The sequence below is a fragment of the Chiloscyllium plagiosum genome, unplaced genomic scaffold (genome assembly GCF_037043375.1).
Source record: "Chiloscyllium plagiosum isolate Xiang-an unplaced genomic scaffold, Cpla_swu_hap1 HiC_scaffold_26, whole genome shotgun sequence".
NCBI lineage: Eukaryota > Metazoa > Chordata > Chondrichthyes > Orectolobiformes > Hemiscylliidae > Chiloscyllium > Chiloscyllium plagiosum.
The window spans coordinates 27,726,778-27,754,511 of NW_028270164.1; the positions used below are offsets into that span (position 1 = coordinate 27,726,778).

Consider the following 27,734-nt stretch of genomic DNA (forward strand, 5'->3'; position numbering starts at 1 on the left):
ATTTGGAGATGCTGGCATTGGACTGTGGTCTACCAAGTTAGAAATCACACAACACCAGGTTTTGGTCCAACAGGTTTATTTGGAAGCACTAGCTTTCAGAGCACTGCTCCTTCATCAGGTGGTTATGGCACCTGATGAAGGAGCAGCACTCTGAAAGCTAGTGCTTCCAAATAAACCTGTTGGACTATAACCTGGTGTTGTGTGACTTTTAACCGTATTTGCTTCAGCAGGTCTCTGACTTGCAGAAACTACAGGAGGCATTTGTCCCTTGATTAAACTGGGGTCTTGCAACCAGTTGCAGAGAAGAAAAATAAGAATGCTTATTTCCTTGATCACAAGTAAGTCATTTTAGTAAGATACAGTATATGACCATAAGATCTAGGAGCAGAAATGGACACATGCAACATACCAATCATTTTGAAAGATGTCCTAAAACTATAATGCTACTATCATCACAATGTAAAATGAGCTTCATGTAAATAATGGTAGTGTAATTGATCATTTGCCTCTTACATGAATTAGAGAGAAGATAGCAGTCTAGAATGAGGATGTGAAGAGAAAGATCCGAGATACGATACTAGAAAATGGTAATTAAGAACCTATGATGTGGAGACATAAACAAAGTAGTGTTACAATACACAAGGAGTTGGAGAGACCTACCTTTTGATAAGGAGCAAGCAGCCTCAGGGACAGCCTGTGTAGGCAGCCTGAGATCTTTCAGCCCAGTATCTCAGTATGTAGGTAGAAATATTGGCTTAAAGCACAAGATAAAGCAATATGCATCACAAGTATAATAACAAGGCCAAAGCTTGTAGCACTAGTTCACGACCAATAGCTCCTAAATGTCAAGAAGAAACTTCAACAGATTTTTAACTATTAGCAGTAAAGTTGGGAGTAAAAATTGAATTTGCAACTATTTTACCATTATTATCTTTTCAACCATAGCAACAGATTCTTCTTCTGAACACATAGTCAATTTCTTGCTGCAAATTTGTTCATTTTGAAAATGTCCACAGTACTTCAGGGTTCAGACATATGTTCATGAAAACAAACAGCATTCCTAATCAATATTATCATGGATGAACATGCCATTGTGCGCATAGCTTTCAAGGAAATTTATACAAGCATCACCAAGAGCTTTAATTTTATTTCATATGCAATTATAGGACCATTTCTCTTAATTACAAATAACAATGGTATATGTTGCATGTGCTCTTATATATTATATTCGAGGTTCCAAAAAAAATTACATCCAAAGCGCAAAGTCTGCTATACCTTCTTAGATTACTGACTTATAACATCCTTTCCAGGATATCTTTCTGTACATTGAACTTGAAAAACTATTTATAAGACAATAATGAGCTGGCTCATGTCCAACTGTCAAATGTTTTGCATGTATGCCTTGTTGAGTCCACTGGCTTATGTACTTAAAGTAAACCTTGACCCACCCAACCTTCAACCACAGTATTTACACAACAAATATTTCAAAATTTCTTATTGCTGACTTCCTGTAATGATTGTATAAGATTATTTTATAGCAGCCATTGCCAGTCAAACTGTCTCTCTCTCTCTCTCTCTCTCTCGAGGGATTTCAGCAGAGTGCAAGTCCACCTGCTTTCCATGAAGCTCTGCTCAGGACTGGGTTAAACAAATAACTGAAAACAAGAATACCAATAGTGAGGCACAGGTGTTGAGGCACGACATTGATGTTAAAACAGGCTGGGGAAAAACTCATTTCTTGCCTTTCTGGAGGTCCACCACCTAACAGTTGCTACTATCTGAAGCCTGTTCAACTGAATATTTGCGAAAAGGTGGGCCTAATTTAATATAGCACGCACAGAAAAGTTATAAGCAGGCTATGACGTTAGTTCTACCCATTAGATAAATAGAATTCCCAGTGAGGGCCTTAACATAAGTTCTATTTGCACTGAGAAGGAACAAACAGAAAAAGAAATGGTATTTTATTACAGTTAGGAAGCTTTGAATCTGTCTGGAAGTGAAATTTGCCTGTTATCATGATTATTAACTGTAATCTTAGTAACTCCTTTTATCTGTATTTGTTAAAATATTTGTATCTGTACAGATTCCTTCTTCACTCTGAAGCCACCAATTTGTAATTAAGCGTAGATTCATAGATCTATGCAGAGAGAATTGAACAGTGTAAATCTCCTTCACCATTACCACCTGCCCACCCTTTAAGCCTGGTTACCATTGCTCCCCATCCCCTTCCCAAACACTATGAACACTTGCATTTTCAGATATTGATTCAGTAGCCAAGAACCCTGCTGGTTCAAATCCTCTAACAAACTTGGGTCAATAAGGATAAATGTTATAGTTCTGACAGAAGCCAGCTAGCTAAGAATGAAACTTTTAAGCTGTTTCAGCTTTATGTGGCTCTGACCCACATTGGCAACACACTTATTAATTGGCTGTCAGAGGAAAAAACAATGATATAATAAAGATGGTAGTGTATTACTCATGTCACTTGATAATCCAGAGGCCCAACCTAATTCTCTGGGGCCAAGTGTTCAAATCCCATCATGGTAGCTGTAAAATTTAAATTTAATTATAAGTCTGGAATTGAAACAGAATCTCAGTAATAGTGACCATTCACAATTGATTGTTATTAAAACCCATCTGGTTTAATAATGTACTTCAGGAAAGGAAATCTGCCATCATTTCCTGGTCTGGCCAACATATAACTCCAGACACACAGTCATGTGATTGGCTCTTCATTGTCCCCTTAAATGATCATGGCAAGCCACCCATTTCAAGGGAATTTAGGGATGGCAATAAATATTCACCTTGGTAGTGACGTCCTCATTCCATGAAAGAAAAGCAACAGAGAAAATAGCAGTAGGAGTAAAGGAACCATTCTGACAGATACAGATGACTGATTACATAGAGACAGGCCAATTGGCCCAACAAATCCACGCACCACTCAATAAATTCTTCAATATCTAACACAATCAACATAGTTTTGAAGCTCTTCTCTGTCCGATGCTTATCTATCAAATTTCCCTTTAAGTACATCAATACAATTCATCTCAATCAGTTCCTTCGATTGTGAGCTGCATATTGTTGGACTGAGGACTGGTGCAGATGGTCAGCGGCTTGCGAGCCTGGACAGACCATGTGTGGAAGCCCCCTCCACTGATCTACAGCAATGTGATGTTTATCTGTAATCTGTTTATCTGACTATAATATTTATCCTTCTAACTTTGTAACTTATGCTATGAACTACTGTAAGGTCATAAAGTCAAAGAGATGTACAGAATGGAAACAGACCCTTCAGTCCAACCCGTCCATGCCAACCAGATATCCCAACCCAATCTAATCCCATCTGCCAGCACCTGGCCGATATCCCTCCAAACCCTGCCTATTCATATACCCATCCAAATGCTTCTTAAGAGTTGCAATTGTACCAGCCTCCACCACTTCCTCTGGCAGGTCATCCCATACCCGTACCACCCTCTGTGTGAAAAAGTTGCCCCTTAGGTCACTTTCCCCTCTCACCCTAAACCTATGCCCTCTAGTTCTGGATTCCCCCAATCCAGGGAAAAGACTTTGCCTATTTACCCTATCCATGCCCCTCATAATTTTGTAAACCTCTATAAGGTCACCCCTCAGCCTGCAATGCTCCAGGGAAAACAGCCCCAGCCTGTTCAGCGCCTCCCTATAGCTCAAATTCTCTAACCCTGGCAACATCCTTGTAGATCTTTTCTGAACCCTCTCAAGTTTCACAACATCTGCTGTGGTTCTGTTCGCCGAGCTGGAAGTTTTTGTTGCAAACGTTTCGTCCCCTGTCTAGGTGACATCCTCAGTGCTTGGGAGCCTCCTGTGAAGCGCTTCTGTGGTGTTTCCTCCGGCATTTATAGTGGCCTGTCCCTGCCGCTTCCGGTTGTCAGTTTCAGCTGTCCGCTGTAGTGGCAGGTATATTGGGTCCAGGTCTATGTGTTTGTTGATGGAGTTTGTGGATGAGTGCCAAGCTTCTAGGAATTCCCTGGCTGTTCTTTGTTTCGCTTGCCCTATAATGGTAGTATTGTCCTAGTCAAATTCATGTTGCTTGTCGTCTGCGTGTGTGGCTACTAGGGATAGCTGGTCGTGTCGTTTCGTGGCTAGTTGATGTTCGTGGATGCGGGTCGTTAGCTGTCTTCCTGTTTGTCCTATATAGTGTTTTGTGCAGTCCTTGCATGGGATTTTGTACACTACATTAGTTTTGCTCATGCTGGGTATCGGGTCCTTCGTTTTGGTGAGTTGTTGTCTGAGAGTGGCTGTTGGTTTGTGTGCTGTTATAAGTCCTAGTGGTCGCAGTAGTCTGGCTGTCATTTCAGAGATGTTCTTGATGTATGGTAGTGTGGCTAGTCCTTTGGGTTGCGGCATGTCCTCATTCTGTTGTCTCTCCCTTAGGCATCTGTTGATGAAATTGTGAGGATATCTCTTTTTTTGCAAATACCTTGTATAGGTGTTCCTCTTCCTCTTTTTGCAGTTATGGTGTGCTGCAGTGTGTTGTGGCCCTTTTGAACAGTGTCTTGATGCAACTTCGTTTGTGTGTATTGGGTTGGTTGCTTTCATAGTTCAGGACTTGGTCTATGTGTGTGGCTTTCCTGTGTACCTTAGTGGTGAATTCTCCGTTTGGTGTTCTCTGTACCCTCACATCTAGGAATGGGAGTTGGTTGTCCTTTTCTTCCTCTCTCGTGCATCAGATTCCTGTGAGTGTGGAGTTGATGATCCTGTGTGTATTCTCTATTTCCGTGTTTTTAATGATTACAAAAGTGTCATCAACGTATCTGACCCAGAGTTTGGGTTGAATTTGTGGTAAGACTATTTGTTCTAACCTTTGCATTACTGCTTCTGCTATGACTCCCGAGATCGGTGAGCCCAGGACAAACAGGAAGACAGCTAACAATCCGCATCCACGAACATCAACTAGTCACGAAACGACACGACCAGCTATCCCTAGTAGCCACACACGCAGACGACAAGCAACATGAATTTGACTAGGACAATACTACCATTATAGGGCAAGCGAAACAAAGAACAGCCAGGGAATTCCTAGAAGTTTGGCACTCATCCACAAACTCCATCAACAAACACATAGACCTGGACCCAATATACCTGCCACTAAGCGGACAGCTGAGACTGACAACCGGAAGCGGCAGGGACAGGCCACTATAAATGCCGGAGGAAACACCACAGAAGCGCTTCACAGGAAGCTCCCAAGCACTGAGGATGTCACCTAGACAGGGGACAAAACGTTTGCAACAAAAACTTCCAGCTCGGCGAACAGAACCACAGCAACGAGCACCTGAGCTACAAATCTTCTCACAAACTTTGAACACCTACGGGCGAGAGACACTATGACAAGCCAGGAAATGGGAATCCTGCACTAACCGCCTAAGCGCCACATACGAACAACTCCGGTTCCTGCATGAATGTCGAAAGAATCGAATTCTTCAACCAAGTGTCAGATACAAGCCACCAGTCAACAATCCACAAGCCAGGGACACAGCCAGACAGAACGGACTCAGGATGATCCAGGTAATGATTACAGACGTGCACAACCGACTTCACAGATACAGACAAGAAATTGCGCGCCAAAAGTCGTTAATTTCAAAAACCACGAATCAGGAATGGACCCTGACCATAGAACAGGCTGTCACCATTGGACAGAACAGGACTACACACCGCAAAAAAACGGCACTAATAGAAAAAATGGCCAAACTAACACACAACAAAGAGGACACCACAACACACACCAGGTTTAAAAACCTCTCCCACAGACAGCTCACAGACACGGAAAGAACAATACTGGCCAAGGGACTCAACTACAACCACAGGGACGCCTAGACAGCAGACTTCCTAGCAGCACTAGAATGCACACTCAGGAACAATGGACTGACAAAAGAGACACAACAAACAGTGAGACAAAGTATCGTACCCCTGATAACAAGGAAAAGACAAACACATAATCTCAACACCAAGGAGAGGGAAGCACTAAAATCACTAAAAAAAAATAAGAACATAATCATACTACCAGCAGACAAAGGCAGAATGACGGTCATCCTGGACAAAGCAGAGTACATCCAAAAAGCACAACAACTACTTGCAGATACCAACACCTACCAAAAGAGGGAGTTTGACCCCACCCCACAGCTCACCAATAGGATAAATAACACACTGAGGAACCTACAAAAAAACGGACAGATAACCAGGTTTGCCCTACAGAGAATGAAACCAGAAAGCAACAACACCCCCAGATTCTATGGACTACCTAAAGTGCACAAACCAGACATCCCACTCAGACCCATAGTATCACTACCAGGGACACCATCACACAAACTGGCGAAAGAACTACAGCAGAAACTAAAACACTTGATCAGCGGATCCAGACACTCTATACAATCAACACAGGAATTCTTGGACATCATCAGAAATATACACATAGACATAAGAAACCATGGTCTCATTCGACGTAACGGCACTGTTCACGTCTATTGACAAAGCCCTAGCCAGAGAAACAATAGCCAACCTGCTGAACAGACATAACAGGCAACAGGACGTTGAACCCATCAACAAAGACGGCATACTTAAACTACTGGACTTGTGCCTCACAACACACTTCATATTCGACAACTAGATATACGAACAAATCAACGGAACACCCATGGGCTCACCGATCTCGGGACTCATAGCAGAAGCAGTAATGCAAAGGTTAAAACAAAAAGTCTTACCACAAATTCAACCCAAACTCTGGGTCAGATACGTTGATGACACCTTTGTAATCATTAAAAACATGGAAATAGAGAATACACACTGGATCATCAACTCCACACTCACAGGAATCCGATTCATGAGAGAGGAAGAAAAGGACAACCAACTCCCATTCCTAGACGTGAGGGTACAGAGAACACCAATGTATCTGACCCAGAGTTTGGGTTGAATTTGTGGTAAGACTGTTTGTTCTAACCTTTGCATTACTGCTTCTGCTATGAGTCCCGAGATCGGTGAGCCCAGGACAAACAGGAAGACAGCTAACGATCCGCATCCATGAACATCAACTAGCCACGAAATGACACGACCAGCTATCCCTCGTTGCCACACACGCAGACGACAAGCAACATGAATTTGACTGGGACAACACTACCATTATAGGGCAAGCGAAACAAAGAACAGCCAGGGAATTCCTAGAAGTTTGACACTCATCCACAAACTCCATCAACAAACTAATAGACCTGGACCCAATATACCTGCCACTAAGCAGACAGCTGAGACTGACAGCCGGAAGCGGCAGGGACAGGCCACTATAAATGCCGGAGGAAACACCACAGAAGCGCTTCACAGGAGGCTCCCAAGCACTGAGGATGTCACCTAGACAGGGGACAAAACGTTTGCAACAAAAACTTCCAGCTCGGCGAACAGAACCACAGCAACGAGCACCCGAGCTACAAATCTTCTCACAAACTTTGAACACCTACGTGCGAGAGATGCTACGACAAGCCAGGAAATGGGAATCCTGCGCTAACCGCCTAAGCGCCACATACGAACAACTCCGGTTCCTGCATGAATGCCGAAAGAATCGAATCCTTCCACCAAGTGTCAGATACAGGCCACCAGTCAACAATCCACAAGCCAGGGACACAGCCAGACAGAACGGACTCAGGATGATCCAGGTAATGATTACAGACGCGCACAACAGACTTCACAGATACAGACAAGAAATTGCGCGCCAAAAGTCGTTAATTTCAAAAACCACGAATCAGGAATGGACCCTGACCATAGAACAACAAAAACTTCCAGCTCGGCGAACAGAACCACAGCAACGAGCACCCGAGCTACAAATCTTCTCACAACTTTCACAACATCTTTCTGATAGGAAAGAGACCAGAATTGCATGCAATATTCCAACAGTGGCCTAACCAATGTCCTGTACAGCCGCAACATGACCTCCCGACTCCTGTACTCAATACTCTGACAAATAAACAAACGCATACCAAACGCCTTCTTCACTATCCTATCTGCCTGCGACTCCACTTCCAAGGAGCTATGAACCTGCACTCCAAGGTCTTTTTGTTCAGCAACACTGCCTAGGACCTTACCATTAAGTGTATAAGTTTTGTTCTGATTTGCTTTTTCAAAATGCAGCACCTCGCACTTATCTGAATTAAACTCCATCTGCCACTTCTCTGCTCATTGGCTCATCTTGTCAAGATCCTGTTGTAATCTGAGGTAACCCTCTTCGCTGTCCACTACACTTCCAAGTTTGGTGTCATCTGCAAACTTACTAACTGTACCTCTTATGCTCGCAAGCAAATCATTTACGTAAATGACAAAAAGTAGAGGACACAGCACCGATCCTTGTGTCACTCCACTGGTCACAGGCCTCCAGTCTAAAAAACAACCCTTCACCACCACTCTCTGTCTTCTACCTTTGAGCCAGTTCTGTATCCAAATGGCTAGTTCTCCCTGTATTCCGTGAGACCTAACCTTGCTAACAGTCTCCCATGGGGAACCTTGTCGAACGCCTTACTGAAGTCCATATAGATCACATCTATCGCTCTGCCCTCAGCAATCCTCTTTGTTACTTCTTCAAAAAACTCAATCAAGTTTGTGAGACATGATTTCCCATGCACAAAGCCACGTTGACTATCCCTAATCAGTCCTTGCATTTCCAAATACATGTACATTCTGTCCCTTAGGATTCCCTTCAACAACTTGCTCACCACCGAAGTCAGGCTCACGGGTCTATAGTTCCCTGGCTTGTCCTTACCACCCTTCTTAAACAGTGGCACCACGTTTGCCAGTCTTCTGGCACCTCAGCTGTGACTATTGATGATACAAATATCTCAGCAAGAGGCCCAGCAATCACTTCTCTAGCTTCCCACAGAGTTCTCGGGTACACCTGATCAGGTCCTGGGGATTTATCCACCTTTACCCGTTCTTTATTTCTTTATTTTGTATCGAAGATTTGTACCTAGGTACTTTGTACCTAAGATGGCACAGTGAGGGGTAACATTGTAAACTTTTCACTGTAATCCTGTACTACTGTACTTGAATACACATAACAGTAAACCTAAATCTATTTTCTCCAATTTCTGGGTGATGCGTTCTTCTGAATTCCCTATTTGACTTCTTGGTAATTCTTTTATCTTGATGGCCTTTAATTTAGTTCTTCTGCACAATGCAAACTGTTTCCAAAATAGAATGTTTATTTGTGAAATGGTGCTAGAAAAGTCCATTTACTATGTAAGGAGCAGTATTAGCAGTTTAGTCAAGGCAAAATACTGCAGGTGCTGGAAATATGAAACACAGAGCATTCTGGAGAAACCCAGCAGCTTTGGCAGCATCTGTGGAGATAGAAACAGAGCTAAATTTGACTCTTGGTTTTGCAGTATGACTATTCTTCAGAACTAGCAGCTTCCTGGGTGGTTTAGCTGATCTGTATGGTGCATGCAATCCTCCCGCAATAAGCAAAAACCTTAGTAATCCGTTTGCCTTTTTTTAGGATTTTGTTACCATATTCTTCGCCACATTTTAGTGATTTGTGTTCTTGCACTTCCGAATCCTCTAGCTCTTGCACCTCATTTCAATTCTTACTTCCTGAGTATATGTGACCTCCTTATTTTTCTTATGAAAATGCAATGGCTCATGATTACCTGCGCTTCTTAAATTCATTTTGACCAAATATACCCTTACACATGTCTCTAATCGGACGACATCAACTGTATTTAGATATGTTGTTTTTAATTCTGAAGTCCATAGCAGCAGTATAAAGAGTAAACCACAGTGGCAACTACCTGACCGTTATGGGACTCCAATTGCAAAGGTTATGAAAATCTGAACCTTGTCACACATCAACCCGAAATTCTCGAAAACAGTCTGAGACTGCAACGGAAATGCAAATTGTGAGAGATTTGTACTGTGTGCTGAACCAAAGGCAAAATTATCTGTATCATATGAGAGGCTAAATGAACTTCCGAAATATGTAAATTATGAATGACCCAAAACATTACCCCAAATGCTTAGAGTTGAAATGGTTTTATGACCAACACTCTTTGTCTGCAATGTTTCTTGTGTTAAAGGTTTATTAGAGCTGAAAATGTGTTGCTGGAAAAGCGCAGCAGGTCAGGCAGCATCTACGGAGCAGGAGAATCGACGTTTCGGGCATGAGCCGTTCTTCAGGATTCCTGAAGAAGGGCTCATGCCTGAAACGTCGATTCTCCTGCTCCTAGGATGCTGCCTGACCTGCTGCGCTTTTCCAGCAACACATTTTCAGCTCTGATCTCCAGCATCTGCTGTCCTCACTTTCTCGTTGAAGGTTTATTAGTAAGGTAGTCTGAATTTTTTAAACACGCTGTTGTTACTTTGTAATGAAAGAGTGCCTTTGTTAATCAATACTTCAACTCTTTATCAGATTTGCCACAATTTATAATATCTCATGACTTAAAAGACTCTATCTTTACTTCTTCACCCTATCACCTGCCTCCAGAGATTCAGTTTAATTAGGCATCATCTCATGAGATGTTGGTCCTTGCTTTGGTGGTCAACCCTTTGACTCATGTGACTGAGGAGCCACACTCTGGCATGGCAATCTCTGCCCCATTTACTACAGTAGGGGACAGTGGGCTGAGACAATGATTAGAATGCTGGTCTCTGTTTTCTTTGAGCCTTCTTTTTAGTCATCTGAGGTTTTAATTTCTCCTCACTGCTTCCAATGTTCTTCCAAACAGTCAACTCACAGAGGTCATGACTGTCAGCAACTGACTTCCAATTTGAATTGTCAATGTCTACCACCTTGCTTGCAGGTGTTCTTGTAGCTGAGGTACAGACTTCAAAAGGTTGTTGCCCTGCAATTGACTGTACTGAGGATCATGGGTGTACAGCTATCATTCAGTCAATGATTATCCCCCTGATTATTGCTCTGTAATTGTATCATTTGGGTTAAGGGACATGTCCACTGCCTTCAACGGTTTCACCAATGGCATTTTCTCCAACATCAAGTAACTCAAAGCTGTTAATTCCATATTTCACAACTTGACTCATAATTTTCTGTTAATATAGCCAAGAAGAGAGACTCCAAAAGCTTGCAGTTTCAAGTAACACCTGTTAGACTATAACCCAGTGTCGTATGATGTTTGACATTGTTAGTGTAGCAGCACCCAGCAGTCTGCAGTAAGACCTAGACAGCATTTGTGCCTGTGATGACAAGTGATAGATATATTCATGCCACATTGAACGTCGATGAATGAAAGGCCAAATGACCTCTTCTTCACTATGAACAGCTTGGCTGTCTGTATCCTGGGGAGTCACCAAGGTCCAGAAACTTAGGCCAGCTGGCCACATCAACAGCATGACTGCAAGGAGGGCAATAACTGCATAATCTGTGACAAGTAGCCTCCAATTGAATCTCAACACTACTTCCAGGCTCAGATTGGTATTTCTGTCCTGGAGGGATATAGTACTACTGAAAGAGATTAAAAAATACACAGGATGGAACACCTCAGCTAACTGATTCTCCTGCCATTGAACTCAATATCTTCTCCTTTACAACCAGTAATTTGCTTCTAAACCTTAAAACACCCTACCAAAGATTGTAGCAATTCATTAAGAAAGTCAACTCAGCCTTCCCGAAGGAACCAGGTATGTTCAGAAAGTAAGAACTTACCAGTGTAACAATTGTCACAGGAGCAAACAAAAATCACAGATGCCTTTAGCACTTTGAAGCTCTGTTTAAAATTTACTTTTTTTTACTATCAGTGAGCATAGAGCCAAATAATTTAATTGGACATTTAAATATTAAGGTTGTTGTATACGAAGGGATGTATCACCAATCTGTGCATATTCCAGTAATCAGACTATAGGCCATTTCAGTGACAGACGTAGCTCCATTAGTAGCTGTAAGGGTAACAGATGTGTTAAAAAATTTATGCCATTGGGTCCTTCCAAACACCAGCAGGAGGTGTCAGCCAAATTTCCAATCTATAATTTTGTTGTGTCACGCAGGGTGTCTGTGCAAGTTAATTAATCTATTTCCAGATGGAATATACACAAAGCAGTGTTGTTAGTTTATCAACTCGCTGTATTTCATAAACTGTAGGGAATTTTGGGTGAAATGGCCATCACCCATTGACAATTGGGACTTAAAGAAATGTGCATAGGAATATAAGCTAACTTGGCAGTTACTATAATTTGTTGATTTTATTTCAATACATGGCACCATCGTTATTTCAAATGTCAAGATTCTGGATGGATTCTGCTGCTTACTCTATTTCAGTACCTAAGAAGTAATTGTAAAGAGTAACAAATAAGCTGCATGTTATAAGCAGGGTCTTAGTGGAACTGGTCATCAACATTCTAATGCAAAATTGCAGTTCTGCAGACTGGGCCTGTCAAATTTTATTAACCTTTCCTTCCTGCTGTAGTTTGCATGAGTTCACACCGTACAGCACTCATTTTTAATGGAACAAATAAGAGGTTAGCTAATGGCAAATGGGCAGCCGAAAATCACCTTGCAGATATTTATCGGCACAAGGAACTGATCATTTAACAGGAAATACCAGTACACTGGGATTTCACATGGAATTTAAAGCATATTCTTTATTTTGATTCTGCAAAAAAAGTTATTCTATGTTCTATACTCTATATTCAAGGGCAATTTAGAAGCCATTTCTTTACCAAACGCACAAATGATTCACAACTGATCAGGTTATTAAAGAGGCAAAGTAGAGTATATTTGCCAACTAACAATTTTTAATTCAGCCCAATTAATTTGTTCCGCATATACTCCCTTAACAAAAGTCTATCTCAAACTTCCTATTAAACAAATAATGAGAGGTATTATACACTTTAAGTTGGCAAAAACGATGTGTTGTCAAGGTGATGTTGATAGGTGGGAAGGATATAGCCCTTTGAGCCACCTGGCCTATATCCTTCCTGTTCCCTTCCCACAAAAATATACAGGTGCAGGGAGGTAACGTCACTTGGAATATTTATCTGCTCTTTCATTGTGCAATTGTAAACCCACACCTTTATGACTAAGAATTTGACAGGTGTAGTACATTTCAGGGAGGGACACAATATTTTAACCTTTAAGGCTTCTTCAGATTACCTCTACTCTAATGTGTGCATATGCACTTAGGCTATGACTCTGTACACATAATCATTTGCACAATAAGTGTAAATAAAATAAATTTAAAAGAAAATGAGTATTCAGATCACCCAGTAGCTCAATAGTATATCACTGTGAGCAACTAAAACATAGAGTCAGAAAAGTGGAAGATTAGATTCCTGGTCTGTGGTGACTAGGTTTATTTGTGCCAGGATGGAAAGAAAATTGTTAGAATTGGCCTCAGTGCCTTGGGTTAGGGTGGAAAAATTGGACGGGATTCCCTCCTGATTATTGTCCTATGATTCTTCGTGAAAACATGCATACGTGGAGTTAGGTGAGGTTAAGTATAGACTGAGCTGTGATAAATACTCCCTCTCCTTTCAATCTAAAAGGACTGTCAACAGTCACTGTTAAGATTATGTATGAATAATGGAGATTTGAAAAAGGGTGTGGAACCAATAGAACAGCATCCTAATGTTGAGCTCAGCATCTTTAGAAGCTGTCTGCAATACATTGATGAGAAAATCATCCAAAAAAGGATATAGATATGCTCCATTTGAACAGTACATAACTATGGCTCACAAATAAGCATAAGTAGAATATACACAAGCTGCTTCAAGTATTCTGATTATATAAGTTTCACTTAATTTACTCTGGACACTTTTTGTATACCATCTGCAACTTCCCTTTCCTTTTCAGACTTTGAATGGGTTGTCAATCTCTGAAAACTGTATTCAGCTTTCCTGTAACTCTTTACTTGAACTTATCCAATAGGATTCCAAATCTCTCAGAGCATCAAGACATCCCTAAGCAAAGTTATGCAAGACATTATTGATAACTGTAATGTATTATACTTCTTACTTCTTCACGATGTCTCTGTAACCGTCATTGATTGACCAGTCTGTCTTGTTGCTATGAGGCTCATGGCTCTATCTGCACATTGGAGGATAACTACCCTTGTCGCTTCTTGTGGTCTGTGGCCTGAAATGAGTTCCCCTTACCTCAGAGTGACTGCTGTCTGATGCTGGGAAATTTCTGCAAACTCTTTTATTTACACCTTTGTACATAATATTGTTCCCTAAAAGTACGTCTCTCACTAGTTCAGATTATTCTATCCTTCTTCACAGTCTGTTTCACATGATTGCTTAAGCCACTGTTACATCATGATATACATCACCATCTCAATATCAAGTCTATTCTCAATATACTATAGCTCTCCTATCAGTTCACATTCAGAGATAACTCCCAAGAGATTAAATTTCACTTTGTAATATATTTCTCATCTGTAAATCTAGGCCTTTCAACCTTCCCTGACACCTCATCAGTTTGAAATTCCAAAGTTTTGCTGTAAAGACAGCCACTGAATATACATCTGCAGTCACCTTTGGCTATATGTTCTTTTCAAAAAATGTTCAAATTAAACATTCAATATGCTCATAGGTAACCCAGAAGTATGATCGGTGGTTGGCACAATATCTGCAGGAATGGACCTGTGCACTGTGGGGAGGCAGATTTATATTTTAGTAGACGTCTTCAATTATGTGGAGACACAGGTCACAGTCTATAAATAATGTTGTATTAACCAATTTATGAATGACAGGTTTAATAATGCTAATTTGCAAAATTATTCCAAAAATGACACTGCCTGCAGTGGCAAATTACAGATCCGAAAGAAATATCAAGCTTAACCTGTTCAATAACACATTCCTTTATCAATTATTCCTATTGCTGCTTCTGATCGTCATAGTCTGTTCCAACTGGTAAGAACATAAATATGTAGATATGAACTGTACTGTTATCATTAGCAAATATATTCTTAACAAAGCAAATTCACACCTTAAAATTTAATACAAATATATTCAACTTTTATTATAGGTATTCAATATCTATTTTACATAGAAGTAAGACTGCAGCTGCTAAATATGGAGAAACTCTTCAATATAAATCTGATGAATGCAATATCCATTTACATTCCTCAATCTTAAAGCAGGTAACCTGTTTATTTGCCATTTTATAGGCCAGATAAAAGCTGTTAATCTCCATTGAAACCTGATTATGGCCAGGAAATAAAACGCGTGCAAATATTTGCTTTTACTGTGTTTCTGAAATGAGATATGATTACCGCTGTAATCATTCTACGATGAAAACTTCAACATGAAATCGTGTGATAATGGTTAAAAATAGGATTGGGCTCACCTATGGTACCCTTTATAGTCAAGTATTCTTCAACTACCTGCTCTACAGGCTTGAGAATGAAGAGTGGGCTGTCAGACATGATACTGGAGGGTTGCCCAATGCCCTGGTTTTGTACTCTGCTTTTCATGAAGATAGGATAAAGCCCAAAGCATTTGTTTCTAATTCATTCTTAGGAAGTCACTGGCTAAATTTATTGCCCACTCTTAGTTGTCCTTAAGATGGTGGTGGTGTGCTGCCTTCTTGAACTGCTGCAATAGATACGAGAACAAGGCCATTAAAAGAAAGAGAACCATAGCTTCGACCTATTGATGCTGAATGAACAGTAGTTCAAGGCAGGATAGTGTGAGGCTCAGTGGGATCTTGTTGTTGTGATGTTCCTATGTATCAGCTGCCCTTACCCTTCTACATGATAATGGTTGTGTGTTTGAGAGATGCTGTCTTAGGAGATTTGGTGAATCTCTGCATTTTATAGATAGTACACACTGATGCTCCTAAGTATTAGTTATGGAGGGAAGTTTGTAGATGTAGTACCAATAAAGCAGGCTCCGCTGTTCTGAATACTGTAAAAAATCATGAGTATTGTGAGACATTCATTCATCCTGACAACTGGGAAGTATGCCATGATACCTTATACCTTGTCGATAATGAACAGGCTTTTGGGGAGTCAGGAGGTAAGTTACTCACTATGGGAATCCTGGCCTCTGTTCAGCCTTTGGGCCATTATATTTATGTAACCAGTCCAGTTCCATTTCTGGTCAATGGTAACATTCATGTGATTGATAGTGGGAGAGTTGGGAGATGGTGATGCCATTGAAGATCAGGGGAGATGGTTCTATTCTCTCATGTTGGAGATAGTCATTCCATGGCATTTTTGTGTCGTAAATGTTAGTTGCTACTTTGCAGCCCAAGCGTGAATATTAGTATTTGGACACAGACTGTTTAAATATCCGAGGAATCATGACCGTGTTGAACTTTATGCAACAATCGACAAACATCCCCATATCTGACCTTATAATGGAGGGAAGGGAATTGATGAAACAACTAAAGATGGTTGGACCTAGGACATAAATGTGAGGAACTCTTGCAGAGATGTTCTGGAGCCAAGATGAATGACCTCCAACAACCACAAAGGTCTTACTGTGTGCGAGGTATGACTTCAAACAGCAGAGAGTTTCCCCCTCATTCCCAATTACTTCATTTTTCTTGGGCTTCATGATCAGGCCAGAGGATATAGGAGCAGATTTAGGCCATGTGGCACTTTGAGTTTGCTCCACTATTCAATCATGTCTGCTATGTTTCACAATGCTATTTTCCTGCCATCTCCCCAAAACACTTGATCCCCTTACAAATCAAGATGTAATGCCACATTCAATCAAATGTGGCCATGATTTTAAGGGCAGTCATTCCCACTTCACCTCTGAAGTTCAGCTCTTTTGTCTATTTTGGACCAAGTCGATAATGAGGAGCTGAATAGCAATTATTGACATTGCCAGGTAGATGCTGAAAATGTGTTGCTGGAAACGCACAGCAGTTCAGGCAGCATCCAAAGAACAGGAGAATCGACGTTTCGGGCATAAGCCCTTCTTCAGGAATGAGGAAAGTGTGCCCAGCAGGCTAAGATAAAAGGTAGGGAGGAGGGACTTGGGGGAGGGGCGTTGGAAATGCGATAGGTGGAAGGAGGTCAAGGTGAGGGTGATAGGCCGGAATGGGGTGGGGGCGGAGAGGTCAGGAAGAAGATTGCAGGTTAGGAAGGCGGTGCTGAGTTCGAGGGATTTGACTGAGACAAGGTGGGGGGAGGGGAAATGAGCAAAATGGAGAAATCTGAGTTCATCCCTTGTGGTTGGAGGGTTCCTAGGCGGAAGATGAGGCGCTCTTCCTCCAACCATATGCCAGTGTTGTAGCTCTATTGAAACAGCTTGAATAGGGTTGTAGTAAGTCTGGAGCACACCTCTTCAGTGTTATTACTGGAATGATACTAGTGCTTATTGCCATAGCAATATTCAATACCTGCATCCATTCTTGATATCATGTGGAGTGAATTTGATTGTCAAAAAATGACGGGGATATCAGGAGAAGGTTTTACAACCTAAGCACTTTTGAACTGTACATCACAGTTGTAATTTAGGAAATGTGCCAACCATTTTGCCATTTTAAGGTTCCACATTTATCAAAGAGATTACAGCCAGCTAACCTGTGTTTGAATAATTTTAATTGAGGAATAAATATTGATCAGGACATGAGAAGTGAGCGAGCTGGCTTTTCTTTGAAATAGCATCATAAGATTAATTACATGCTCTAGAGCATATGAGTTTGCCATCTTTTCCGAATGGCAACACTTCACTAATACCATAGTGCCATTAGCAATTGAGCAACAACCTAGATTTGTGCTCGTCCTCTTGAGAGTGGGTTACTGGGTATAAACATATCAGGTGCTTGTAACCTGCCACTAAGCTATTCACAAACGGAGAGAAATGAAAAGATCAAAAATAAAGACCCACCCAACATAATGTGCAAGATGTATACTTGAGCTAAATTCACAACTAATTAAACAGTGAGTGTAATTGAACATTCAACTATGCACAATGCCAATTCAAAAACAGTTAAGAAACTAAAAGTTTCAACAATAGAACTTTGTGGATTGTACTATTTTCAAATTACTGTGTATTGAGCTTTGCTACCTTTTGCAATAATTTTATGAGAGGTATAATTTCCACCAACAAATATGAAGTCTGACAAATGCAAAATTCACAAAGCTGGTTGGCATGCTAGTTTGGAGGCACCATTCTGTCCAAGACTATTTGACCAGAGAAGGTGCCAGCAACAGAAATTTAACAGACCAGAAAGTAGTGGGTAGCAAAATAAAGAGAGTTAATGGCCTCATAAGGCCTATTGTCAGAGACCAAATGGGCCTATCCAGTCAGCCTATATGCCCCCAGTTTGTTGGGAACTAGCCCATCTGCCTAGAAGTGGCTTCCTAGCAGCAAACCTGGGGAAATCAAGGCCAACTCTTGCTCCCTGTCTAAGGTTTTGGATAAAGGCTGCCTGTGCAGCATATCCTCCTCTACAATGGTAGCCCAGCTGCTGCCATCACTCTTAAAATTTAAAACTATTCAAAGTTATAAAGGGGGGCTTCAAGAAAGAAGTGTCCTCTTCCTTGCATTCTTATTTGAAATTGCTGGGTTGCTCCTCCTGAGAACCACCTATTGGTTATCCTACCCAATGCCTGAACACATCCAGCATTGTTAGTTCAACATTGAGCCCTTGCTTTGACCAATAAATGTCCAATTCATGGAAAATTACTGCCACGTAAATATCTCCTACACAATCAAGGGTTGTTACCAGCAGTTGACACCAGCATTAGGGTCCAACAGAATGTCTAAACCTTTTTCTATAAATTCATTCACTAAGTTTGGGATTTCTGGCTGACCAGCATTTATTGCCCATCCCTAATTGCTAGAGGGCAGTCAAGAGCCAACCACTTTGCTATGGGTTTGGAGGCAGACCAGATAATGATGGCAGATTTCCTTCGCTAAATAACATCAACAAATCAGATTTATTTTACAACAATTGCCATTAGGTTAGGTTTTCGTTGAACTGAAATTTCACTACACAAAAGTGGATGCAAGCCCATGCCCTCAGAACATTAAAGTGGGTTTTTGGATTACGAAACCAGTGACATCACCACTACACCAACACCTCTCCTGCCTCAGAAGCATTACTTACTCTTTTACATTTCATGGACATTTTCTGCTATGAAGCATTTTTTTTTTTAATCAGCAGTCTCAAAGTTTGCTGAAGTGTTATCTTGATTTGTGGCATATTTCAAATAACAAAAATATCATTAAAAGTTACTATTAACTGTGCATAGGAAGCAAGTTTCCTTCCCGGACTCTATTTTAGTAAAAACAGTCCATTTTGCCAATTTCGATGTACATTTTTAATATTCAATTAACTCTTTTACAATCAAATTATCTATAATTTTCACAACCCGAAGAATCCTTAATTGGGAGGTATAGTGTGGGGAAGCCTGTTGAGGTTATAAAAATGATGGATGTCAACACTGAGTAATGAAATGATATTCTGTTTTCTGATAAAGTAGGTTTTTTTAATGCTGCTATTTATCTGGCAGTGCAGGAATGAGCAACAGTATAAAAATGTTGTCATCTATCTCTTATGCGAAGTATTTGCCCACTTTGGGCAAAAGTGATAATGGCCACTGGAAGCATCCACCCAACTACATGCAAGCATATTAAAATGATGTGATAATAATAAATGATAAAGCATGTACTCACCTGTGTTAACATTGCTACCTCCAGCTAACCCAGCAACACTGCTTGAGAAAGCAAGGATCAGTTTTTCAGTGTTGTCAGATATTCCAGGCTATTGAAAGTATCATATAGAATATCCAAAAGTTATATCTACTTTATCACTCTGTACAAATATGTGATCACAAATGATTTCCATTCCCAGTTTATGTGCAATCTGCAATATTGTATCATAGGTGTTTGATTTCTTAAAATTTGTCACATTGCTTTCACTTTAAGGAATTACTTTTACAGCAAGAAAACTGGATGTCTGGGCGCATCCTAGGAGGTGAAAGGCTATCTTATGTGGCCTTGGCTGATATCACACATACAAATTAATGGTATTTAAGCTACTACTCAGTATTAAGCTATAGCTTTTTTAATGTCAAAGGTGTCCAACCACTGGCTTTCATGTTGCCGATGAAGTTTATGCCTCAACCTTGCTTCACACTGGATGTTTGTAGCACAAAAAGAGGACATCTCCCACCTGCTGATTTTAAATCAATGACCTGCAACAAAAAAGGAATAAACTGCAGCTCTTCTGGAAATGACTAAAAGTAGGTAGACAATAGGAGTAAGATAATATTAACAATGTTCTTTAGTATAATGGAATGTGGACACATTAATGATAGTGATTTAAATGATAACGCCACCCTGATATCAGAAAAATACAGCATAGTAGACTAGAAAGCAGCATTGTAATGGTCAGGAGAGCACCACTGTACGAGAGAGCTGTATTTAGGCATCTTTTTATTTGTGTAAGTCACAAGTAGTGAAGATAGCAGGAGTGACTTACCCCAGGATAAGGACAAAATAAAGAATGCTTGGGATTAAAAATAGCAGCAACCTAGTAAAATAAATGAACCTCTAAGAGTGTAAATATAGTCACCAAATGCCCTCGAGAACCAAGACAGAATTGAAGCCATGAATGGATAAACAGTCTGACCACAGAGTGCTCTCAAAATGTTCTGACAACAATATTGTCTTAAAACAGTTTATTTGAAAATAAATAAAATGTTGTGTTCCCCTACATTACAAGGGACAATACCTCATATTGACTGTATCATATTTAGGGACTTGACTGAATTTCACTTCTGACAGGTACTATATCAATATAATTTCTCTTAGTCATTTCTTTCTTGGGCAGCAAAATTGGTAATAGGACAGGAAGTTGCCAGTAATAGTGTTGTGCAGGTAGCAGCAAGTTTTTCAGTTGTTACTATATTTTCTGCTTGATCTTTGAGTTTCTATCTCCATGCTTTAGCCTAATGAATAACCCAACCAAGCTCTTTTGGTTAGCACAGGTTGGCACGAACAGATATGTTCATAGTCAAATTTCTAATCAGGGAAATCTACCCAACTTGCCCACAACTAATGGGACAAGCCAAAGGTTTCTGGCAACTTCAGGTGTGTAGTTTACTGTATGTATGTACTAAGACTTTGTGCATTTAAACGTGAGTTTTTAAAAAATATTTCATAGCATTCATATCTCCTTATTAATCACTATGTAGTCAAAATACTCGGCTTGATTCCAGACTATGTCCTCCATTTAAGATGGTGACGAGGAGGAATTATTCTGTAATTATCCTGTAATTCTCTAGTGGGATCTGTGTCACTATAAATTCAAAGTTGAGTCAGACAGCATTTTGATCGACAGGAAAGTTAAAAGTTTTGATTGGGACAAGGGTGAGTAGAGTTTAGGTCATAATCAGGTCTAGACTAGCTTTGCCCATCTGATTTTTCCAGGTTATATGTTGATTAAAATTCCCCAAAATTGTTGCCTAACTTTCCTGACAAGCTTACATTATTTATTTATTTGTCCTGCATCCTACCATGTGGTTATTGTCACAGGTCCTGCATTTCATTTCCATGTATCTCCTTGCCTTTATAATTTCTCATCTCTACCCAAACCACTTTTACATTCTGGTTTCCTGAACTTAGGTCATCCTTCTCTATTGTGCATTAATTAGCAGAGCTACGCCTCCACCATTTTTCATTCCACTGTCCTTCATAAATATCATATACCCTTCAATATTCAGGTCTAAATTCCCCCATGTCATCCTACAACCATCTCTCTGTAATTTTGATTGTCATGTTTATTTATTCCTATTTCTGCTATGGGTTCACCTGTTTAATTTCAAATGCACTTGGGTTCAAAGCCCAAGTATTTTAACAATTTTGTACACTATCTAGCCTTATCTATTGATTTACTCTTCAATGTGTATTCTCTATCCCTTGCTCTTGCAGTCCATCATTTCCTACAATAATGTCTTTCTCTCTTCCTTACCCCTATCATTTGATTGCATATTTCCAAACCTGATCCCGTTCCTCACTATGTAATTTAAAACCTTCTCTACTTCCCAATTATATGGCTTGCTAGAATATTGGTCCCAGTATGGCTCAGATGAAGACCATCCCAATGTCCCATTTTCCCCAGGACTGGTGCCAGAGTGCCACAAACTGGAACCCAAATTTAGAAGGAGACCTCAAAAGTGATCATATATGAATTATTACCTGAGCCATGTGCAAATTGATATAATTGAGGAGAAAGTGATGTCTGCAGATGCTGGAGATCAGAGCTGAAAATGTGTTGCTGGAAAAGCGCAGCAGGTCAGGCAGCATCCAGGGAACAGGAGAATCGACGTTTCGGGCATAAGCCCTTCTTCAGGAATGAGGAAAGTGTGTCCAGCAGGCTAAGATAAAAGGTAGGGAGGAGGGACTTGAGGGAGGGGCGTCGGAAATGCGATAGGTGGAAAGAGGTCAAGGTGAGGGTGATAGGTCAGACTGGGGTGGGGGCGGAGAGGTCAGGAAGAAGATTGCAGGTTAGGAAGGCGGTGCTGAGTTTGATGGATTTGACTGAGACAAGGTGGGGGGAGGGGAAATGAGGAAACTGGTGAAATCGGAGTTCATCCCTTGTGGTTGGAGGGTTCCTAGGCGGAAGATGAGGCGCTCTTCCTCCAACCGTTGTGTTGTTGTGGTCTGGCGATGGAGGAGTCCAAAGACCTGCATATCCTTGGTGGAGTGGGAGGGGGAGTTGAAGTGTTGAGCCACAGGGTGGTTGGGTTGCATGGTCCGGGTGTCCCAGAGGTGTTCTCTGAAACGCTCCGCAAGGAGGCGGCCTGTCTCCCCAATATAGAGGAGGCTACATCGGGTGCAGAGGATGCAATAGATGATGTGTGTGGAAGTGCAGGTGAATCTGTGGTGGATATGGAAGTTTCCTTTGGGGCCTTGGAGGGAGGTGAGGGGGGAAGTGTGGGCGCAAGTCTTGCACCTCCTGCGGTTGCAGGGGAAGGTGCCGGGAGTGGAGGTTGGGTTGGTGGGGGGTGTGGATCTGACGAGGGAGTCACGGAGGGAGTGGTCTTTACGGAATGCTGATAGGGGAGGGGAGGGAAATATATCCTTGGTGCACCTCACCCAACCCCGCCCCCAAGCCGATCTCCGTCCCCGCCCCCAGGCCTAACCCCGCCCCCACACCCAGCTCCAGCCCCACACCAGGTCCCAGCTCCCAGCCCTGCCGTGTTTTCACCATCCCTCCAGACCTACCCCTCTCTGAGGATGAAAGATCAGTCCTCAGCAGAGGCCTCACCTTCATTCCCCTACGCTCTCGGATTAATGAGTTCAACACACGGCGTGACATCGAACAATTCTTCCGCAGCCTTCACCTCCGCGCCTACTTCTTCAACCAACCTACTTCTTCAGCCCACCCTCTGACGACTTCTTCTCATGCCTCCAACACACCCCATACACCTGGACACCCCATGCAGGCCTCCTACCTGCCCTCGACCTCTTCATAGCCAACTGCCGCCGCGATATTAACCGCCACCTGAACTGCCCCACCCCTCTCACCCACTCCAACCTCTCACCCTCGGAACGCGCAGCCCTCCACTCCCTCCGTTGCAACCCCAACCTCACCATCAAACCAGCAGACAAGGGAGGCGCGGTAGTAGTTTGGCGCACCGACCTTTACACCGCTGAGGCCAAATGCCAGCTCGCAGATACCTCCTCCTACTGCCCCCTTGACCATGACCCCACCCCCCACCACCAAACCATCATCTCCCAGACCATCCATAACCTCATCATCTCGGGGGATCTCCCATCCACCGCCTCCAACCTCATAGTCCCACAACCCCGCACCGCCCGCTTCTACCTCCTGCCCAAAATCCACAAACCTGACTGCCCCGGCCGACCCATTGTCTCCGCCTGCTCCTGCCCCACCGAACTCATCTGCGCATACCTTGACATGGTCCTGTCCCCCTTAGTCCAAGAACTCCCCACCTACGTTCGGGACACCACCCATGCCCTCCACCTCCTCCATGATTTTCGCTTCCCCGGTCCCCAACGCCTTATCTTCACCCTGGACATCCAGTCCCTGTACACCTCCATCCCCCATCACGAAGGACTCAAAGCCTTCTGCTTCTTCCTTTCCCGCCGTACCAACCAGTACCCTTCCACTGACACACTCCTTCGACTGACTGAACTGGTCCTCGCCCTGAACAACTTCTCTTTCCAATCCTCCCACTTCCTCCAAACGAAAGGAGTAGCCATGGGCACCCGCATGGGCCCCAGCTATGCCTGCCTCTTCGTAGGATATGTGGAACAGTCCATCTTCTGCAACTACACTGGCCCCACCCCCCACCTTTTCCTCCGCTACATCGATGACTGTATCGGCGCCGCCTCGTGCTCCCACGAGGAGGTTGAACAGTTCATCCATTTCACCAACACCTTCCACCCCGACCTCAAATTCACCTGGACAGTCTCAGATTCCTCCCTCCCCTTCCTCGACCTTTCTATTTCTATCTCAGGCGACCGAATCAACACGGACATCTACTACAAACCGACCGACTCCCACAGCTACCTGGACTACACCTCCTCCCACCCTGCCCCCTGTAAAAATGCCATCCCATTCTCCCAATTCCTTCGTCTCCGCTGCATCTGCTCCCAGGAGGACCAGTTCCAAAAACGTACAACCCAGATGGCCTCCTTCTTCAAGGACCGCAATGTCCCCCCCGACGTGGTCGACGATGCCCTCCACCGCATCTCTTCCACTTCCCGCTCCTCCGCCCTTGAGCCCCGCCCCTCCAACTGCCAACAGGACAGAACCCCACTGGTCCTCACCTACCACCCCACCAATCTCCATGTACAGCGCATCATCCGCCGTCATTTCCGCCACCTCCAAACGGACCCCACCACCAAGGATATATTTCCCTCCCCTCCCCTATCAGCATTCCGTAAAGACCATTCTCTCCGTGACTCCCTCGTCAGGTCCACACCCCCCACCAACCCAACCTCCACTCCCGGCACCTTCCCCTGCAACCGCAGGAGGTGCAAGACTTGCGCCCACACCTCCCCCCTCACCTCCCTCCAAGGCCCCAAAGGAAACTTCCATATCCGCCACAGATTCACCTGCACTTCCACACACATCATCTATTGCATCCTCTGCACCCGATGTGGCCTCCTCTATATTGGGGAGACAGGCCGCCTCCTTGCGGGGCGTTTCAGAGAACACCTCTGGGACACCCGGACCAATCAACCCAACCACCCCGTGGCTCAACACTTCAACTCCCCCTCCCACTCCACCAAGGATATGCAGGTCTTTGGACTCCTCCATCGCCAGACCACAACAACACAACGGTTGGAGGAAGAGCGCCTCATCTTCCGCCTAGGAACTCTCCAACCACAAGGGATGAACTCCGGTTTCACCAGTTTCCTCATTTCCCCTCCCCCCACCTTGTCTCAGTCAAATCCATCAAACTCAGCACCGCCTTCCTAACCTGCAATCTTCTTCCTGACCTCTCCGCCCCCACCCCAGTCTGACTTATCACCCTCACCTTGACCTCTTTCCACCTATCGCAATTCCAACATCCCTCCCCCAAGTCCCTCCTCCCTACCTTTTATCTTAGCCTGCTGGACACACTTTCCTCATTCCTGAAGAAGGGCTTATGCCCGAAAAACGTCGATTCTCCTGTTCCCTGGATGCTGCCTGACCTGCTGCGCTTTTCCAGCAACACATTTTCAGCTCTGATCTCCAGCATCTGCAGACCTCACTTTCTCCTCAATTATATCAATTTGCACATGGCTCAGGTAATAATTCATATATGATCACTTTTGAGGTCTCCTTCTAAGTTTGGGATGCAGCTGCTCATTCTGACTAAGCAGAATCTTTCTCTGTCCTATCTTTATTGTTGGCAACTACATGATCCAGGATACACTTCAGGGAAATCTCTACAATCTCAGTTCATACAGAGAGAGAAGTGGACGGCTTGTGCCCATGAAAAAAATGAATTAGCAACTTCAGGGAATAAATAAATGTAGTTTTAAAAGTATAAAGATTCCAGAAATGTAGAGATTAAATAGAAGCACGTTGATGCTCTTTCTGTACTCTTGAGGTAGAGCAGGTGAGTTTACATATCACTTTGGCATTCAATTGAGCCATTATTCAGACTCTTTAGAAAATTTCACAATTGCCTCCAGTCCTTTCAAAGGGTCAGGAGAGTACTTCAGATAAATCCTGTTCAATAATATCAAAGCAGGTTATATTACATTATTCCCTGCCTCATGTATTCTTTCTCAAAGCCCTCAGGCCTTTGTCTTTGACAAGCTGTTTCTCATTCGTGATCAAATGCACACTGCTTTTAACAAGTAAACCAAAGAAATGCAGGTGCTGGAGACCCGAAACAAAATCAGGAATTACTGGAGAAATTCAGCAGGTCTGGCAGCATCTGTGGGGGAGAAAGAAAGCAGAGTTAATGCTCCAAGTCCAGTGACTTGTCATCAGGACTAACAGCAGCTAGGAAAATGTGGTATTTACGCTGAAGGCGAAGTGGGGGAGGGGCGGGTTTGATGAGAAGATGTGAGCAGACAGGTGAAGCTGGAGCCCTGAGATTCACCAGCAACTTCCATGGCAGTGTTTAATGAGAACATTTGTCCCACAGACTTCAGAACAGAGACTGGCACAACACAAGTAAGATACACACAATGTTTCAGCTCATATATATTTAACGCTTAGCTTGATTCGGTTTTGAGATATGTTGCGTCCAGTTTAGGTTAGTCACTGTGTGCTAGTACCTGGGGCCAGCTGAAATTGAGCGTGAATTGAAAGGTACATTTGAAAATAAGTGCACATGAACAACTTTCTAACTGAGAATGTAATTCTTTGTTGTAATTTCCATGCATAACCAAAGTAAAATGATAGAAAAACAGTGATGAAACCAGCAATGTTGGTTTTCAGTACCAAAGCCTGTACGTGCTCCCTAAATATCCTTGCAATCTTTGGCCATTCAATCAAACCTCCCACAGAATCCTCAGGCATCAGGGCCAACAGAGTAACTCTGACATTAAACCTTGCAGCCACCATAATGTTCCTGTCATGTCTTCCCAATGTGATTTGTGTTTTCTTCTCACTTTAAAGTTGTTAAATTCTGCAATTATTTTCAAATGTACCTTTCAATCAACACTCAATTTCAGCTGGCCCAAGGAGACTAACACACAGTGACTAACCTAAACTGGAGGCAACAAGTCCCGAAACTGAACCAAACTAAAGGTTAGATATATATGAGCTGAAACATTGTCCATATTTTACCATGTATTGTGTCAGTCTCTGCTCTGAAGTCTGTGGGACAAATGGTCTCATTAAACATTGACACAGAAGTTACTGGTGAATTTCAGGGTTTCAGCTTCACCTGCCTCAATCCTGTTGCAAGCACTTTCTCCTTGAAAATGTTTATTTCTGGAAATAACAATGCTGTATTACTTTCCTTGTCTTCATGCTTTTAACTGGTGCTGTTTGGCAATATTGTCGTAAGATCCTTCTTTTAAAGTTGTTAATTCTACTAAAAGTCATGTTGTATACTTATACTGCTTACTAGGGATTTCCTCATGCGTTTTCAGGCAAAATGGCTGTGTCATTTGGCAGATGGTGGTATCCCAACTTCGAAGAAGTAAAAATGGACAATTTCCTACCTTTCCTGGCCCAATAGACAACACACATTCTTTTGTGCGTTTTTCTCAAATAAAATCTTGTGCCTGGAGCCTTTGTAAATTCGTTCTGTTTGAACTATGATTTAAATTATGTATCGCCCACCCTTTTTGCAGCCTCAGAAGACTTTTAACTACCTTCTTTTGTGGGA

The 27,734-nt window shown here is 42.5% G+C and overlaps 1 long non-coding RNA gene across 1 annotated transcript in view; it reads left to right on the forward strand.

Annotated features, from left to right (window-relative positions):
• Positions 1–1,730: 1,730 nt before the first annotated feature.
• Positions 1,731–27,734, forward strand: part of LOC148145120 (uncharacterized) — a 72,122-nt gene continuing 46,118 nt past the window's right edge. The window contains exons 1-2 of the long non-coding RNA XR_015750992.1: positions 1,731–1,811; positions 14,984–15,098. This is a non-coding gene — a long non-coding RNA (uncharacterized LOC148145120). The remainder of the gene's footprint in view (positions 1,812–14,983; positions 15,099–27,734) is intronic.